Source organism: Gastrolobium bilobum, unplaced genomic scaffold (assembly GCF_033153095.1).
Source record: "Gastrolobium bilobum isolate Gb01-03AN ecotype WA unplaced genomic scaffold, APGP_CSIRO_Gbil_v1 utg23028, whole genome shotgun sequence".
In the NCBI taxonomy this organism is placed as follows: domain Eukaryota; kingdom Viridiplantae; phylum Streptophyta; class Magnoliopsida; order Fabales; family Fabaceae; genus Gastrolobium; species Gastrolobium bilobum.
The window spans coordinates 79,939-87,043 of record NW_026899587.1 but is presented as its reverse complement, the minus strand read 5'-3'; positions in this window follow the sequence as shown (position 1 = coordinate 87,043).

Here is a 7,105-nt window from a genome sequence, read left to right as displayed (position 1 = left end):
TTCTTAGGAGTTGGCCACTCTTGAATAGATTTCACCTTCTCTTGATCAACTTGCACTCCTTGTGAGCTAACAACAAAACCAAGAAAAACAACATGGTCTATACAAAACACACATTTTTCCATGTTAGCATACAATTTCTCATGCCTTAGTGCTTCCACAACATACCTCAAGTGCACAAGATGATCATCATAGGATTTGCTATAAATCAGAATATCATCAAAAAAAACCACAACAAACTTTCCTAGAAACTCCCTTAACACATGATTCATTAGTCTCATGAAGGTACTAGGAGCATTGGTTAAACCAAAGGGCATAACCAACCATTCATACAGCCAATATTTAGTTTTAAAAGCTGTTTTCCATTCATCCCCTTCTCTAATCCTAATTTGATGGTATCCACTTTTTAAATCAATTTTAGAGAAGAAACAAGCACCATGCAATTCATCCAATAAATCATCCAATCTAGGAATAGGATGTCTATACTTTACCGTGATGTTATTGATGGCTCTACAGTCAGTGCACATTCTCCAGGTTCCATCTTTCTTAGGCACTAAAAGGACTGGGACTGCACATGGACTTAAGCTTTCTTGCACCCATCCTCTTTTCATCAAGTCTTCAACTTGTCTCTGAATCTCCTTGGTCTCTTGGGGGTTACTCCTATAGGCTGGCCTATTAGGCAATGCAGCTCCCGGCACGAGATCAATTTGATGTTCAATGCCTCTTAGAGGAGGCAGTCCATGAGGCACCTCTTTGGGAAAGACATCTTCAAATTCCTGCAACAAAGAAGAAACCTCATTTGGAAGAGAGTTAGTAGGACTGGCATCTTTGATATTATTACACTCTTTACTCAAAAGTAAGAGCATTGGCTTTTTCAATTGTATAGCCTTTTTCACCTCTTTTTCTTTTATAAACAAATTTTGTGTTTTTCTCTCTTTTTTTCTCTTTTTTTCTTGCTCTCTTCCACTCTCTTTCCCCTTTTTCTCTCCACTTTCTTTTCTCTCTTGCTTTCTTTTATCTCTCATTTTCAAATGATCCTCACTAACTTCTCTTGGAGTCAAAGGTGCAAGAACAGTCTTGCGTTCTTCATGCACAAAAGAGAATTTGTTGGTGTAACCATCATGCATAACTTTCTTATCATATTGCCAAGGTCTCCCAAGAAGCAAATGACAAGCCTCCATTGGTACCACATCACATAAAACTGTATCATCATACTTTCCTATGGAGAAGTTCACCTCCACTTGTTTGCTTACGGTCACTTCACCATCCTCACTAAGCCATTGAAGCTTATATGGCAGCGGGTGAGGTTTGGTTTCCATGCCCAATTTAGACACCATTCTAGCACTTGCAACATTGGTACAACTCCCTCCATCAATAATTAAAGAACATACCTTTCCTTGGATAAGGCATCTAGTATGAAAAATGTTCTCTCTTTGACTATCATCCATGTCTTTTACTTGGCTACCCAACATCCTTCTTACCATAAACAAATCTCCTTCCGGTATAATTTCCTCATCATACTCATCTTCATCATCATGTGAGGCAGAATCTGAAGAAGACTCACTAGTAATCTCTCCATCCTCTTTAAGTAACATAGTCTTCTTAGTTGGACATTCTGAAGCTATGTGACCTCTTCCCAAACACTTGAAACATTTTATTTCACTATTCCTTGTCTTCTTAGGGGTCTCATTGGACTTAATTTGAGTCCTTTGAGGTGCAGCAGTGGGGTTGCTTGATGAAGTACCTCCCTCCTTCTTATTTCTGTCCTTCCAACTTGAAGAATTAAAATTAGAAGAGTTTTTCCTCAAGACACCCTTTCTCTTGAGTTGTTGTTCTACCTTACAAGCTTGATGCACTAAATCCTCCAACTCCACATAATTTTGCAACTCCACAACATCCCTTATGTCACTATTCAGTCCATGCAAGAAACGTGCCATAGTAGCCTCCCGTTCTTCACTAACATTTGCTCTAATCATGGAAACCTCCATCTCTTTATAATACTCATCTACACTCTTGTTACCTTGTGTAAGCCGTTGAAGTTTATTGTGAAGGTCTCTATGATAATGGGAAGGAACAAATCTTCTTCTCATTAGCCTTTTCATCTCCATCCAACTATCCACCAATGGTTCTTCATATCTTACCCTCTCCTTTTGCAATTGGTCCCACCAAATAAGAGCATAATCACTAAACTCCATGGCTGCCACCTTCATTTTCTTTTCTTCAGTATAGTTGTGACATGAAAATAAATGCTCAATCTTCATTTCCCAGTCCAAATAGGCCTCCGGATCACTTTTTCCTTTAAAAGATGGTATATTAAGCTTCACCCCCTTAATTATATCCTCTCTAGCAACATCCTCATTATCTCTTCTCCTTCTTTCAACCCTTCTTCTACCTCCATCATCATCATGAGTCCCTTGATTTTCTAAGTGCTCAATTCTCTCATATAAGTCCTCTGTTTGCTCCCTCATCATTGTTTGCATTCGATCCATAATGGCATCGATTAGCAACCTGTTTTCTCTCTCACGAGGAGGGCTACCTTCACCACCTGCACCTGCCATAATTCAAGGAAAAGAACAAGAATAAAAGAAATTGGACCTCACCACTCGCTCACGTGTTTACACTCTTAAAATGTATCACTCGTGTTTGTTGCTTGCTCTCTATTAGGCTTTTGTGTAGTGTGCTCTCTTGCCTTTTTCCTCTCAATAGCTCTCTTTAAGTTCTTAACAGAATCTCCAAGAACACTCAAGAGTACAATCCCAAGAATTCGTAATGACAAATTGGAAATATGTCAAAGAAGGCAAAACAAAGAAAACCAAAACAAATTGAAGGAATTATTCAAGGAAGACACTTTGGACCTGATTTGAGAGTAGTAGTGTGTAACAAGTAGCTGTATAGCATATATATTTATTTTTTTCAACTTTTTTTTTTTTTTTTTTTATAAAACCTGATGCTTCAATAAAATGGAATTTGTAATTTTGGAATGAAAAATTCAGATTGCAGTAATGCGAAACTGAATTTGATTGAATTCTCCACAAAACAAGCTATTATTTAACACACTAACAGCATACTACTCAAGGAACAAGGATTGAAAGGATTAAAAATCAAGAACAATGATGAACATAGGACGAACCTTAAGAACACAAGTGCAGAAATTATGAACACAACAAGAAATTGAAACAAACAGAATATCAAAGGAACAAATTAGGAACCAACAACAAAGGCTAAAACAGAATTGCACAATTCAAAATTAAAAACACAAATACTAGGGATTAGGGTTACCAAATGTGTGATCAGAATTGATGGAAACAATGGAGAAAAATCAAACCCAATTCCAATCCTAGAACTGAGCTCTGATTACCACATGATATGATCCCCAATAGGAATGGAGGAATGGATCTACTAGGAATGGAATTCTAACCCCAAATTCATCCACCAACACGACCTGTTAAGAACAGAGCGTATCTCACGCTACAGACCTCGGATTTGGGTGATTCCAAAACGAGGTGAAAGATGGCTTCCTGAGTCACGATTTTGGCACAAGAATCACCGGAAAAGGATAAGGAATTCGAGAGATATGAATCCAAGATAATATAGAACGAAATTGGAGTTTAAGGATTATAGGTAGGCGCCACAATTCCAAAGAATTGATAAGCCCAAGAACGCCACAAGGATTGATGCCCTTGATAAGTTCAGAGATTCTCAAAAGAACCCAAGAGAACTAGTCTCACCAAAATAGGTTAACTTGATATTCCAAATCTGTCTTCAAAAGCCATGGTGTTCCCTTATATAGTGGGCAACAACCATATTGAGTTTAACCTAAAAGTACTTACACATAAAAGAAGATAGACAACCCAATAATCCAGCCCAATAAGCCTTATTACAAAAAGTTTAACTAAATATAAGAAAATAAAAAATTAAGTGCAGAATTTGGGCCAAGTAAAATAAAGCCTTCATGCATATCCATTGAGGCTTATTCTTCAAGGTCTTCAATTTTAATTAAGTGTATCATTTTGGGCTCTTCTTCCTTTAGACTTGGGCTTGTCTCAAGTAAAGTGGTCACCAAGAGATTTAGAGCCTCTTTAGCCTTTTTAGCTTTTGCTCTTGTCATTGGGCCTCCAAGTCCTTGTATGTCCTCCAAGTTTGTTGTCTTGGTCATGCCACCTCCTATGTCCTCATCATATTCTCAATCGGTTTCCATGACAATTCCACTAACCAATTTTTTCTGACTTCTAGTTAATTTAGAATCTCATTACAGCAATGAAGTCCAACCTTTCAAGCTCATACAGGTTCGGCTACTTATCAAATAATAGTGCTCATGATATTTCTGGTTCATACAACCATTCCTCTAAGATAGGTGTGCGCTAGAATGAGGCCTAAAGTAGGCTGTTTATTTACTTCTAAACTCATGTAGGGTCTAACCATTTGATGTTAACTTTATGAGCAGTTCTGAAACTAACACTGCATTACACTTAAATTCAAAATCATTCTTTTAAATTTGCATAACTATTGACAAGGCTGTTCACAGTGCACTATTAATGGGAATAAAACAACAAAAGTCCAGCCTCTCAAATCACACACACACGGCTGAACAATGGGTAGGAAGGGCTTAGGATTCAACTCACTTATTCAATCCCCTTTTGCTAGAGGCTGCGCACCTAATGCAAAATTTCAAATCAAAGCTTACCATTTTGTATCCTATACTTTGGCAAGTAATTTATATGCCTTCTAATCCTAATTTTCCTTTGGTATTCCCAACGCATGTATCACTAGTTTTTCTGACTTTGAGCTAATACATCAACTCGTCAACAACAATAAAATCCAATGTTTATTAACATTCAGATTCGGTTTAGATAACCACCCCCCCAATACCCCAGAATTTTCCATTTGAATATTTCTACCAATGTGACTTATGTGGAATTAATAGCCTCTTAATGTTCTGTCCACTAAATTAAACATATGCAAGATTATTAGTTCTCTTCCTAATTCAGCGAACAGGCTAACAACTAGGAGAGCTATTCTTCCAAGTTCACCAATTTAATTTCCAAAGCTTATATATGCATTAAGATGCCCTCTGTTGTACGGTTGGACCCCTAGGATAGAGAAATGTCAAAAATTCACTTCCTACGATATCAATGCAGATCGGCAGAATGAGGAAAGAGTGGCAGAATAAAACTACATCTTCTAAACATGCATTCAACTATCAATTGTTGTATAACCGACCAGAATTAAGGAATGATAACAAAACAGAAAATTACTTCTTAGAAGATATATACATACAAAACTAAAACAAAGAGGATAAGAGGATTCGATTCAAGTCATGTTACCTCTTTGCAAGAAGACAAAGATTCACAAGTCGGTTAAGTAGGTGGTCAGCAAGGTTTGTGCTATAGCTCTCATCGTTCTCCTCTCTAATGGTCACGGTTTCAGTAATATGCAGGGGGATTTCTCTACTCTACAAGGATTTGGTCTTCAGCCACATGCAAGGACATATTTCTTTAGAAACCGAAAGAGCATGGTGAGACGAAAGTGTAATGAAAACACCATATCTCCTTGAATCTGAATGCGTGGCCGAACAGAACAAGAGAGGAATGAGTGTGAGCTTAGGCTTTACTCTGCATGCAAGTATATCTCGATCAACCGAATGGGGTTCCAAGGGGCAAGGAACAGAAAGCGCGTCTCACCTCCTTCTTGGAAGATGCTAGACCGAAGCAAGGAGGGAGGAGAAGGGATGGGGTCAGTTTGTTGCTCTCAACAGCGCACAAGAAGGGAACTAAGGATATATCATTTTTTTTTTCTTTTACGGTTCAGGAGGTGTGAAGAGATCAGCTTGAGATATGGGGGATTTGGTTTCTTGCTCCAAGGAAGCAATAGGCCGAGGCATAGCATAAAAATCAAAGTGTTTCCTTAGCTTAGGTGTCGGGCATGCACTAGGGTGGAAACGATTTTGTTGGACACTTACTAAACATGCATTGGCTGATTTTGCTAAGAATACTAAATATTAAATGGTAATTTTCTACCAATGTGCATGAAGAATAAAATGTAAGGATGGATAGGGTTTGGGTTAGCTAAGGTCCACCATGGGCTCTTGGGCTGACCCTAAATTGAAATTGGGTTCAAATTATACAAGTCCAATTGTTCTCCTATTAGGAATTAACCCATGTCTTATAATTTTTATGTACCCTCTAATTATTAACTAAGGGTTTATGTTTTGCAATAAATTTAATCACATACTTTTAATAAGTACACATAAAATTCTAAATAGTGTTATACTTTCTATACATTATAATTAAATTATTCCTATACTCATAACTAGGATTTCACATGCATAAAATAGGTACTCACCTTCCATGATAATACCACTAATTCCCTAATTTAAATTTAACTCCCTACTAATAGCCAGATAATTCGAAGACCAAACGAATATTACATGTAATTCGAATTCTCTCACATGCATTCTCATGCCTTATCGTATTTTACGTATTTTACCTAATTACGTGGGAGTTACACTCCTACATGGCCTAGAGCCAATCAGGTCGACGTGTCAAACCTAAAGACTCATAATGACTATAATGTTTTCTCTGAAAGAGACCCTCCGTCACAGAATCGGCCAAATTATCATCAGTGGGGACCTAGTCCATCTTTATCTCCAGTCTTTCAATAATCTCTTAGATGAGGTGATACTTGCGGATCACATGCTTGGACCTTTGATAAGACTGGGGTTCCTTGCCCTGGGCTATAGCACCAGTGTTGTCACAATACAAAGGTATTGGATCAACAATGCTCGGAACCACTCCAAGTTCTGCAACGAACTTCTTGATCCAGATTGCCTCCTTAGCCGCTTTTGAAGCCGCTATGTATTATGCCTCAGTAGTCTGTCGTGGTCTTTTGCGTGGAACTCCTCCAAGAAACTGCTCCACCATTTAAGGTGTAGATAAAACCTAACTGAGATTTACAGTCGTCTTTATCACTCTAGAAGCTAGCATCAGTGAACCCCTTCACTTTCAGCTCATTACTGCCACCGTAAACCAGAAACAAATCCTTAGTCCTTCTCAAGTACTTAAGGATTGTCTTCATGTCCATCCAGTGACTCTCTCCAGGGTCAGACTGG